Source organism: Nipponia nippon, unplaced genomic scaffold (genome assembly GCF_047370975.1).
Source record: "Nipponia nippon isolate SJK-2023a ecotype South Korea unplaced genomic scaffold, ASM4737097v1 scaffold_12, whole genome shotgun sequence".
In the NCBI taxonomy this organism is placed as follows: Eukaryota; Metazoa; Chordata; class Aves; order Pelecaniformes; family Threskiornithidae; genus Nipponia; species Nipponia nippon.
Genome location: NW_028262313.1, coordinates 19,677,096 through 19,690,309, shown reverse-complemented (window position 1 = coordinate 19,690,309; position 13,214 = coordinate 19,677,096). Strand labels below are relative to the sequence as shown.

General features: G+C 36.9%; 1 long non-coding RNA gene across 1 annotated transcript in view; it reads right to left on the bottom strand.

The window, feature by feature from the left end:
- Window positions 1-13,214, bottom strand: part of LOC148056737 (uncharacterized) — a 288,773-nt gene that overhangs the window by 67,205 nt on the left and 208,354 nt on the right. The window contains exon 3 of the long non-coding RNA XR_015702657.1: window positions 7,167-7,263. This is a non-coding gene — a long non-coding RNA (uncharacterized LOC148056737). The remainder of the gene's footprint in view (window positions 1-7,166; window positions 7,264-13,214) is intronic.

The following is a 13,214-nucleotide window of genomic DNA, read 5'->3' as shown; positions in this document are numbered from 1 at the left end:
TCACCTGTATGAAGAGGAAGCCAATAGGAAAAGAGGAAGTCAATGAAAAATAGTATTTTTGAGAATCTGTCCAAGTAATTCTAATTTACTCTGCAAATTATACAAAGAGCCAATATGCACTAGTTTTGTGCCTTCTGTCTTTGGTGGCTAAATATGGACATTGCCATTCCTCACTTGCCTACAGATACTCTAGACAGGAAAAAAATACTTCCAGTGACATAGTTGAGATATGGAAACTAAAGCATTTTCTAGACATTGATTTTCTTGACATTTAAATATAGTTCTATTTTAAATTTGTATTCCTCGTCTCCATTTTGAGATCATTTTCCCCAACACTTCTTAGAAACTTATGATAAATAATTTCAGCTAATGTTTTCAGAATAAAAATGAAAAATGTTTCATATCAAATTTTGAGACTGGAAACATTTCAACCCTTTTTGAAATAAAACATTTTCCTTACAATTTGCTGGAATTCTAGTATGTTCTTTTCCTGTAACATATTCTAAATTTTGTTATTAATTAGCATTGTCGTAAAAAAACAAAACTGTTTTTGTCTCGCTCTGCTTTGGAAATCAAACATCTTGGTGCACTGCTGCTAGTAATAAATAGTTACTGACTTAGTCTAAACATGTGGTGAATCTAGTACAATAAAAAAAGCAGAATTGTGAAAACAAGTGACTATTCTAACAGTGAAAAAGTGCTATTCTTTTGCTTCTTTTTGATCCAAGCAAGACCTTTTTGTTCCTTCCGTTTAAGTACAAACTTCATAGTAATTGTTTGCTTTGGAATTCAGAGGAATTCCAAAAATTCAGAACACAAAACAAGAAATAAATCTTTTATTTCCTCTGTCCATTTATGCAACGCAATGTACCATTCACCAGCAGAAATGGAAAAAAAAAAAAAAATGGCACTGACCCAATCCGTTTTTTTTTAAGGAAAAGCATAAGACAACTCACATGGGACTTGACGGCACTCATCATGTTTGCAACTGAAATATTGCTATGAACTACCACTTTTTTTTTTTTTTTTTAAATGTGAACAATGGGAGATGAGCTATGTCACAAGCTGACAAGACTGGCCAAAGGAATGATTCTTTTCTATTTTATTAAGGTATATGAATATAACCTGAGCGCAGCCTTGCTCAATACCAAGCATCCTGAACATCTACTGTGAGGAATCCTACCCTTGAAAGCAATAGCAGCAGAAAGCACTTCTTGACCGGCAGAAGCGCTTCACATTTCACTATAACTGAGCCCAAAAACATACTGCCTTGGCGAGATGGGACATTCAAGCAAACCGAATTCCCAAAACGGCAACACAATACTGCACAGAAAGTTCTTTATTAAATCTCAAAGACCAAAACAAACAAACATTGCTGAAATGCTATTAAACCAAATGTAGTCTACTGTACCACAAATAGAAATAAAATCCTTTAGAAAATTGTATTTTCAAAAAATAGAATGGAAATAATTTCCAGACAATAATTTTTGCTTTTTTGGATATTCATAAAAATTTTGGCAGCATAACTTTTAAGCAGCTTTGTAAGATTTACACAATGTTTTATCTCACCTTACTGATAAATCCTTGTAAAGTAGACAGTAAAAAACTCAACAGTAATCATTACCAAAGTGTGAAAATGAATCCTTATGGTTTTGAGTATTTCTAGTTTAGATTGGGCAGGACTTTTGACAAAACAAAATTTTCTCTGCTGAAAGAAGATTATTATACGGTCATGTGTGTGAAATCTCTCAAGAGTCAAGAAAAATGCAGGTTCAAGAAAGCAGAAAAACAGCCCCAAAGGTCTCAATATCCTACCCTCCCCCCAAAATTAAAAAAATAACCTGAATACTGTATTGTATACAAATAACATAGGGGAAAGTGGCTTTCCCACCTTTGGGGAATGTGTATTCGTATTCGCAGCCCTAAACATGGAAAATGTCCATTCATATTAATATAGTTTCTCCAAAAGACTTTCTTTAAGTGTAGCAAACTGGAGATAAGCTGTTGCAAAGAACATGGGATCTATGCTTTGTTTTCTTTCTCTTAGGCTGCACTTTGTCACTGACTTCTGGAATCAAAGGAAAGATTAGCAACATGTAGAATGGCAAGTACAAAGCAATCCAGTCTGAGAGCCAAGAACTGGGTCATCTCCTGTCAGCTGTGAAAACTGCTACAAGCTACAGAAAGGGAGGGGAAAAAAATATTGGTAAGACATTTCCCTGGGTTTAGAGCAGCTGACAAATCTGGCACGTGGAAAAAAATCGTTACTGGATTCTCACCAAAAGCAACATATAATCTGATTCAACTCTGCACAGAAGATGCCAAATTAGGACTTCATTTAAAATTAAGATCAATATTTGTAAAAGATTTTTTTTTATTATTTTTTGTTAACTCTTAACAGCTGTTTCTTCTGTATGATTCTATCAGTAAGGTCTGTGAGATACAAGAAAAGTTTTGCAGTAAATTGTCCCAAATCACACACATTACCAGCTGGGCTGAAAGGGATTTTCAGTCTTTCAGTGTTTTCAGTTTCACATATTTCCTCCTCCTAGGGATGGCCTTAAAATGCATTAAAACTTATCTTAAAATAAACTAAGACACAAGTAGTAGACAGTAAAGCAGAGATTAAAAACCTTGGGATGTTTCCAAATGCTTGGTCTCAATCAGACAGAATATACAGCTTGAAACAAGAGCTGGTCAGCACTAGTCTCACCAATTGTTTTATTGAAAAATGCTGTCTCAATGCAAATTCAAAATTGCCCTCACAACATCTTGAGTCTTCAAATGCATGCTACTATTAAAGCAGGTTTTCCAAGGAAAGCCTCTTCTAATTCAAAGCAACTAGATTTTATCCCAGACTATAAATACCCAGTAGAGGCATAGCAAAGGTATACTGGCCAAGGCAGAGGATGCCAGGAGTTTGTAGTTCCCTGGAACAAGGGATTGTGAATTCCCCCAGTGACTGAAAACATCACTTATTTTTCTTAATTTCTTTTTGATTTTCCTTATATTTTTTTGTATTTAAAAACCCCCGGCATTACTAGGCTGTATTTTAAAAAGAAGTGATACATTAGTACTCCAGTAAGCCAATTGTAAATAAAAATCTTGCATTTTTATCCATGCACCATCTTTCAATAGTGGGGGAAGGGAAAGAAAGGCCAAATCAGAAAATTATGCACTAACCCTTTATGTTTTTTCTATAACCAAATATACATAGTTAGCAACACTTTCAACGATCCACAAGACTCAGGGGTAAGCAAGAGACCTGGTATATGAATGACCCAAGCCTTTCTATTAGTTTTGTGTCAAAGAATAGCATGAGAAAAAGAACTTAAAATCTTTTTAAAAAATAATTTTACATTTTTTGGGGTGTAATTCTGTGCTAGCAAAAGAGAACGTGTTCAATAGCTTGGATGCCCTAACACATTCAGTTCGTTTTGCATACTTTACTGCTGAAATGAAAATTACAATTTTTTGTTTGCACTGTATCAGTTTAAAGCATCTGTTAAGCACTTTCAAATTAATTACACTGTACATTGATTTTTTTCAGGCATAATTATTAACCCTTGAAATGTCTTCTAATAATCAATTTATACTTAATTAAGCTCTCTCTGACATGCCCTCTAGTATTTCAGTAGGCACAATTTTTAAAAGTAGCTTCCAACATGTATGGATATCTCAACTTCTTGTTATTAGAAATCCATACTGTTTTTTTTCCGGCTGCATCACCCATATAAATAGGTCCCTTTCACCAACTGATCGGGTCATTTGAGAGACAATCTGCAGGTTCAAGGGACATTATGTATATTTTCCTGCCTAGCAATGTGCTAGGAAACAAGTAGTTATCCGATCCAGTACAACAGCCCTGGGATTAGCAGGTTTAGCCATGACAGGCAGTGCTCTTGCATAGCCACTAGCACAGGAACGACTAATGCCGAGGTCATTCTTTAAGCCACCGTGAGTGAGAATATGTAACTTTGTATGCGCTCACTTTTATTTTAAAACAAAATTTCTTTGGCTTTAATGACAAAATCCAGGGATTAGAGGAAATACAAGTCTGCTATCCTTAATCTTTTAAGTCAACTATTATGTTATTAAGAAAACACTTTCAATGGAATTCGAACCAACCTTTAAATACAGTAAGCTCTGGATGTAAACAGATCTGTTAGCTTTGTTTGATTCTGCCTTTTGTTAAGATTAAACAAAAAATGCAATTTTCCACTATACAAGACAAGGTACGGACTCCCATGAGAAAATGGGGGAGAAGACAATGGCACCTTCTCTCAGTAATCTTGATATAGTTTGGCTTTTTTACTTTTACATAAAGTAGTATTATTTTATCATTAAATATTGTCTATGGTTAAAATTGACTCCCCATTTTTTGAGCAGCAAAATGGCTTTCAGTGCAATTTATTGTTATCGATTCTTAAAACTCTCACAGCACATTTCACTGCAACACAGACAGAGATTTCTCAAAGGCTAGGAGAGTGCTTTTTTACTAAGCTTCACGGCCCAGACTGGGAGATGCTAATGCAACGGTCTGTGTACAAGCAGTATCTTTTGCTAACCAGTGTTCGTCACATGCTCTTTGTCCTGCAGCGGAATAATGAAGACCAGAATAAGGAATAAAACCACAGTGGCGACACAAGACACAGTAGGCAAACTCTTTATAGGTTATGTAACACAGCTCTCGATTCTTACGATTTGCTACTTTTTGTGGCCCAGACAGATGTTTAACAAGATGATCGTGGTTCAAGTCTTTCTACCTTGTACTAGTTTAACCAAAGAAATTGTACTTCATCCAAGTATTATATCATGTAATACATAGTGTATATAAATTATGTACAATTATAATAGCATATATTAGTGTTTAACTATCCATTGATAAATAACAAATTATCTTGACATCACACGCATGAGAAGACGACTGTTTCCTTATGACAAATACCAAGAAACCATTCAACTGAGGATGAAATGCAGCAGTGATGCAAGGGAGTCCAATTTTATCTGTGACCAGGTAATGTCTTCTCCCTTTTCATGCTGAACAAAAAAAATCTTCGAAGTGGCTACATTTTCTTGTTATGATGTCCTTGGTTCTACTGCATGCCTCACCTCAGAAGACTGCAGGGCAGCAGAGAGCATTGGATGCAACTAGAGTCTCTGTACCAGTAAGAGAAACGGCTGCAGCAAAAGCAGGAGAGTGGAAACACTATTGACTCAATGCTTTCAATGCCCAGATGTCCTCAGCACCCTGCCCAAGAGCTACCATCGATTACTAGAGCCTGAAGGCTGGAACAGCTTTGTGACCTGACTATTAGTTTCCTGAGCCTCATGCACCTCACTCGCATAAAACCATTTTGTAGGAGGGAAGCCGAGTTCTACTAGCATGCATTTTCCCTCCAGCACACTGCATATTTCACAAATGCAATGACTTCCACAGGTAGACCAGGAAACATTGCAAGCTTCTGTTACTCACACATTAAACTTCTATTCCTCACACATTAAGCTACAGTTAATGCAAACTATTCTGCGTTCAGAGAGGATGGGATCTATCCTGATATGGTTCTTTCACTCTGTATGAGTGTGTACAGTATTTTCTATTTTTACATACACTGAAATGAGGAGCACACTTCATCACTTTCCACCTTAAGAGTTACCTGGTATTTTATCATTAGTACTTTTGATATTTGAAAACGTAGGCTACTTAACAAAACTGTTTCTTATGAAAAGGTTACAAAAGTCTTGTCAAAATACATTTAATGAATTAATTGTAATAATGTTTTCTAAGAACAGCATCAGAAATGATGTACAAATGGCTTTTCTGAAGATCATGAGAATCACTAAAACAGATGTAACTAAATGCACTCGATAGTTATTACTATGCTTGTCCTTATTATTCATTAGCCCGTGGAGTCCTGATTTTCACCACTAGGAGTTAGTATAAGATAGAAAAAAATGAAAGCACAATTTATTAACAGCAGTGAATGCAATAAGCCACATCCCTATCCTATTAGAAGCGGAGACATGTAGGACAATACTTTAATGAGTAACAGCAATAGATACCCTTACTGAAGGTGTTAGTGGTCTGAAAGAAAGCACACTGCATTGCAGTTTTATCAGCATGCTGTTTTTTCATGTATTACTGGTGAGACCAAAGAAACAGTTACTGAAGCAAAGGAAGAATTTCACACACAGAGGTCAAGTCACTTGGAAAATCCTCTCACAAGTGTCTTTTTTCCTTTCTGAAAAAATTCCCAAAGGCTCAACAAGCCCTACATGTCAAAAGTCGCTCCTTGCTGCAGACTGGCAATGAGGAACATCAGGGCTGCACACCCCCAAACCCAAGAGCTGCTAATGCCTACAGAAGCTTCCTGGCCCTGGCTGCTTGTTACGCTCCCTTCACATGGCACACATCACTCTAAATTGACTAGCAGCACAGCCATGTCAGATTTTCCTCTTCACTTACCCCCAGTTTATTTCCCAGTGACACTGGGACACTCCTTCTGGTGACACTCCTATTGCCATTTACTTCAAATATCTCTTACCTTCTATAGCTGAGGTACTACATGACAACTCCGTCCAAATGCAGTGCCATTGTACTTGGCATTGCAGTTAAACATACAAACACAAAAAAAGCAATTTTGCCAAATTAATGCGTTCTCTTTTTGCACGGAATAGTGGCAAACAGAGCACCCCACATAATCTCTACAGAGCTTGATCAATGATGTTAAAATTGTAATAGCGACATCAATATCCAGCTCTAAGGATACCATTTTAAGAGCTGAAGTAGCCACAGTATCCAAGTCATTTGTACAAACCAGCAAATTATACCCTTCTATACCCATATAACACTTCACACTTTCAAGAGTCAAACTCCAAATTCATTGTAGAGTCCTATATGTGCGGTTATTGGTGTAATTTTACTAAGAGGAATAAAATAACCAAAGCAGATAGCATGCATTTAATTTTATCTGTCAGACCGGGATCACAGTTCAAAAAGTAAAACTATTTATAATGGCTTTCAACTATATGTTTTACTTCATACTTCTAATTCGCAAACTTCACACTGAAATTTTGTGGCAGGCATCTACTGATCAGTGCTGTCCTGACAAACCGCACATGCTACAAACCTTTGGCAAAAGTGATATTCGCAATAACTTACTCACCAGCTCTCTCTTTGTAGAGAACTTCCACACACTGGTCTCCAGAAAGAGCTTGTTTGCAGGTTAAGATTTATCTCACAAATAGCAGCTTCCCCTGAACCTGTGAGGAAAAAATCCAGATATATGGATGTTCTTACCAAAATTTACCTTAGAATGATTTTCTTGGAAAAGCTAGTTTTGGCGATATTAAATTCTATTCCGAGACCCATCCTCCCTGAACTGCCAAATTTATTTTAAAACCAACAACAACAAAAGCCCCACAACATACTGTGGTAAAATACAAGAGTAGTGCCTTTTATTTCATTTTAATCTGAAATCTATTCTTACTGAAGATGCCTATAAAATTTAATTTGCAAACTATAACTTACATCTACAAATTTTAAAGCAGTCTAAAGAATTTTACAACAGATATAGAATTTTCTATTAAATTGCATGGGTTTTTAAAGTTTTGTAGATTCCTATTCAAACTCTAGAGAAGACTATAACAAAAACGTTAAAGGGTTTTTACATAAAAAAGTGAGATTGTACAAATTAAATTTCAGTATGTTTTTAATTCTTCAAAGACTTTCTCTTGCATATCATTTGAACATGTGCTAGTCCCTTCCAACATAAATTCTGATCCCATGGAAAAAAAAAGAAAAATCTAAGGCAAACACTTTGTAGCACAGATTTTATTTTATTTTTTTTAGCTACAATGATGATCAAAGTCAGTTGGGGGAAATGCTGGCTATATAGTTATGCAAGTAGCTGAATTGCTGTTACAATGCAAAAGAGTTTGTTACTACAAAATCATAGTCAATGGAACTAAGCTTATAACTGAGATAACTTATGCTGTTATAATAGCTGAAATAAAAGAAAATTACTGTAGCACATTTGCAACACAAAAGCACACTTTCAAGTGAATAAAACATTGATGATGACATTTTTCAGACAGTAATTTAGTGGGCTCTTTCGTTGCAGTTATGTTACTGACAATCATTTTTTAAAATACGGTAATATTTGGGGAATAAACACACAGCTACACTTTCCACACAGAGCAGAAGGAAGAAAAGCAAACACACTGCAACTTCCAGAAAATCTGCACCAGGGTCATGTAAGCACATGTCACTATTATTATAACATTTTTTTTTCTTTTTGACCAGAGCAGCATTAATCCACGCTAAGGCACTAAAGATTATCAGACAATTTTGCTGACCGTTGCTATTGCTTCTAATGTGCAAGTATCTACTTTAAAAATACTTAATCAGCGTACATTCTTTTTCTGCAACCTAATTCTATTGAGAAAATAAGAAGGTTGCACTTTATCTATTCTGATCCTAGTCATTTTAACAAACATCTGTCTTGCATGATTTTTGTAGTGTAACAGCTGGCCACATACAGTTACTCTGTCAAATGTCCAGTAGAAATGAAAGCATTTACTCTCCAAAATGCACATTCGAGTACTGTAAAATCCTGTGAAGAACAAATATTCCTGAAGTAAATCATAGTATAAACTCCACAAGGAAGAAGATGAATGTACTTCTGCTTAAAAAAAAACAAACAACACAGTAACCACCCCCACCCTCCCCAAACTCAGCGACAGTAGTACAGCTGGAGAGAATATGCATGTTACCTGCTTTTTCAGTTAAAAGAACAGTCCATTGAAAGACAGTGTGTTGAAGTAAATAATAAATGCAGATTTCTGTTTTATTTTAAGCTAACACGTCTGTCAGACATGAGACACATACATCGTGTGTACGCACCATATACGTGCACCGACATATACAAACAGAGACGTAACACATTTAAACATCTATATGCGTGTTTGCATGTTAACATATGCAGGTAGGTAGACGTGCGTATTAGGGTAAGTTCTAAGGGTGACTCCAGAATGTGATACCTATATTAAACAAATACCGTCAAGCCTGCTGAGCCTTAGAATTAACCCAATCAAACTCTTTTCTATATTGCAGGAAATAGCTGCTGGGTAACAATACCACAGGATTTTAAAACTAAATAAGTTTCTTTCATGCTGTATTTAAAATATTACAAAAATTTTATTTTGCAGCTTACAACAAACCTTTGTTTCAGTGTTGTTCTTCGCTGCACTCACTACCCCCATCTTCGCCTATCTGAAACCTTTTTCTCTTTACATCCAGATATGGCAGTGCTCCTTTATTTCTTCTCAAGATCTGGCAAGTTTTCCATGATACTTATTCAGTAGTTAGGCTACTTGGTTCTGTACTAAACCAGTTGATTGGATGAACAGAACTAATACTTAAGCCTCTGAGAACAGAATGGATAACTTTTCTAAAAATCAGTTTCTGTTTGACTGCAGATTAAAATAAATTGCAGAGCTGTTGGCTTCCTCAGAAAAGAGTGAAGAAAAACGACAACATCTTTTTGGGATTCACGGAAGGAAGCAGAGGTTTCCTAAGTGAAACCACAGAGAAAAGAAAATCTAAATCTAAATCTCATTAAGACCAGCTATCATAATTTAGGCAGCCAAAAAAAGATTACAAGTATCCTAATACTTTTTAATTTAGGGTGAGTGGTAGTCATGCTTCAAAATTTTTTGAAGCTAGTAGAAGAGCCTAGAAAGCTAGCCTGTTTGAAAATCTAATCTTGCATCAGTTGACTGCAGGAACTTCAGCCACCAGAAGTACATAAAAGGTGGTCAAACCTGATGGAACTGTGGGATGTGGCCATTCTGCAAAGCAGTTCAGCCACGCCCAGACAAGACAACTTCCTCTCATCCCCAAGTACCTCTTCACCTTCAAAGATGGTATCAGGATTTCATATCCAAAAACCAACCAAGCAAATAAAAAATTGGGGCTTAGGAGAGATAGGTATCTCTCGATCACTAATGTTAAGAAGTTGTTTAGTAGGAATCAGCAAGATCCAGAGAGGATATGACTTGGTGTGTTTGGTCTTTCTAGAACGGAACAGTTACATCTATTAACTTGTGATCAAATCTTTTACTGAAATGAGAAATGAAGGATAAGGGAGAGGATATATTGCATAGAATACCTTGTACAACTGTCAGAAAAAGCAATATTCATATATTTAAAAGTTATCTCTAACTAGCAAACCTAAAGAGCATTTTCTTTCACAACAAATGAGACAAAGTGCTATTTTGCACTTTTTTAGCACTAAACAAATTATTTGGAAGGAACAGCAAATTCTAAGCCTGTGAACCTGAACATGCCTGATACAGGGACCCTGCATACTTGAACAATACAGAAGGAGATTTTATCTTGGGTATTTCAAAATTAGCTGCAGGTCAATTAATGGGTCCATTGACCTCCAACATACATTGTTCAACCAGTACTAAAAAAATAATCTCTAATGAATGGTATGTGGGAGATACAGTTTTAATATTGTTGATCAAGGAATTTGTCACCAGAGGTTTAAGTCCATTCTAAGATTTTTTTCTTTTATTTTTCCCCCCCTTATCTACAATATACTCCCAGAATAGCTAAGACCCCTTCTGCAATTTGAACCTCAGTCATTCATTTATAGTTCATAAGCTACTTTCACTATTTTACTGAGATGTTGTAAAACATGAGGTGAACTTTGCAAAAGCACTTGGATGGGAAATCTGGGTGCTTGGCATTCCTTCAAGAAACAAAGACCAAAAGACAGACAGTGTACCTAAAAACTACCATAAATTGCAAATTTAGTAAGTTACCGTGTAGCAACACATTCGTTTTTGTTTAGAAGAAAATCTTTTCAGAAGGAAACAGAATCATACTGAGGTGCCTCCAACCGTATCACTGGAGAAGAAGAGATCTCCCCCTCACTACCTACAAGGGCATTTGTCACATAATTACCATGTTATTCTCAAATAATTGTCACTGCAGAAGCAGCATACAACCCAATAGGTGTTCATTTGTTTTTGCTTGCATTGTCAATAGTAGGAAAAATACATCACAAATTGTCTAAACGTTCTGACAGAGAGCAACGGTAGGACAGATGTTTAGAAGATGTTTAAAAATGACAGAAGCTCTTTTGAAAGAGGAACAGCAAAGCTCAGTTTTTAATTATTTTATGTAGCAAGCTGTTAAGATTGTTACAGGGGGAGTAGAGTGTAAATAAAACCTTCCATTTTTAAGCAAACATAGCGTTGGCTATATATCTATAGAAAACAATCTGTCATTTCATTTAAGACTAATGGTAATTCAAAAACGTGAAGAGAGGAAATAAACAAAATAATACGAACAAAAATCTACCTACCCTTGGGCTAGGGGCTCATATACGGCAAAAATTAAGAGTATCCAAAAATCCATGGCTGCCGTCATACACCTGCTCAGCTTTAACCATGAAATGAGTCAGCAGTTTCAACCTAACATGTACTTATCCAGTAGCCCCATCACAACTGGCATTAATTAACCTTGCAAAGAAGTGGAAGATATTAATTCAAGTGGAGTGCCATGCTAAAACAACTCTGCTGCTTCTCCGTTAGTATAGTTACAGCCTTAATTGCCTCTGTAAGCCCTAATTGAGTGTACACGCTGAATATTCCACAGAGAAACACCAACTTCCCTTTCCATTCAGAAACACTACTCTCAGCAAGACTTTGAAGCAGATTAGTACATATATTTGTTCTACTCACGATGAATATGCTTTCTCAATATTGAAAAGCTTTCTTTCTCTATGAATATTATCTAACAACATTTAGAAGCACTACATCCAACTTGTAGGTTTCTTATGTCTTGCAAATGAATAACTGGCCATTGGGTTGTGGTATCTTTTTGTAAGTAGTGTTATTAGTTTGGGGGGGATGAGTGGGATACGCTTTCTAATTTATTTTTTTCTTTTTTCCTAGGACGGAGTAGCTGAAAAGCAAAAGTCCCCCCAGTATCAGAACCAAATCCCTCACCCTTTCCTTCTGAAGGCACAAGTTTTGTTGCGTCTGCAACATCTTCCACGCTGATAAATTTTCTCGTCTTTCAAGAACTACCAGAGAGAACATGGACAAATCTCCACACTCATCTCCACACTCTGAAGAGGTAACGTGGTCTCTGTTTCTCCTCTACTGCTTAAATTAACACCAAGTGTAAATTTTATGTCGTGCCCCAAAATGCTGAGTCTAATAAAAGCAGCACCTGAGATCACAGATTTGTCACAGGTACAACTCCAGCTCACCCTGCACCCCGCTGCAGCTGGACACAGCCTTATTTGATCAACACCTGTTCTGTGAGGCTGTCTCCTCGGCCCATCCTGTACTAGAACTATCAACAAATGAAAATTTTAACATAAGTTTTTAAAATCTTGGACTCAAAACTGTTTTTGACAAACCCAATGAATATCTGTTGTTAATCACAACAGTATAAATTAACTGACAAGCTTTTACCATTTTGGGCTTACGTGTCCAGGTTTCGGTAGCAGCAGGGGGCTGCAGGGGGCTCTGTGAGGTGAGGCCGGGGCTGCCCCGAGCCGGACACAGCCAGTTCCAGCCGGTTCTGGCCGGCTCCGCAACGGACCCACCACAGGGCACAGCCGAGCCCAGCAGCAAAGCTGGTGGTCTGGGGGAAAGGTGGTTTAGCTTTTATCTTTTTTTTTCACCATCCATTTTTAATTGGCAATAAATGACACGGCTTTTCTGCAAGCCGAGTCTGTTTTGCCCACGATGGTCATTGGTAAGTGATTTCCCTGTCTTTATCTCAACTCACGAGCTTTTTTTATCTTATCTTCTCCCCCTGTCCTGTTGAGGAGGGGGAGTGAGAGAGCGGCTGGACGGGCATCTGGCAGCCAGCCACAGACAACCCACCACAGAAAGACAGAAAAACTATTATAAATAGAAAGAATATTGTGCTGTTTCATGACACCTTGTGGAACAACAGACATTCATGTTTCATCTGCTATTTTTCAGTCAAGCAAAAACTGCACACATCGCTCTTCTCAGCTACCCTCACTTCTCCACTGTCTGATGAGGATGCTGCTGCAGAAAAGCCTTTAGGCTGAATTATGGGAGAGAGATTTTTCTTGCTCCTACTTTGCTGATTTTTCTCCCTTTTTATTTTTCCTTCTAATTTTTAGAAAGAAAACCTCCCTCAGACTCCTCCTCCT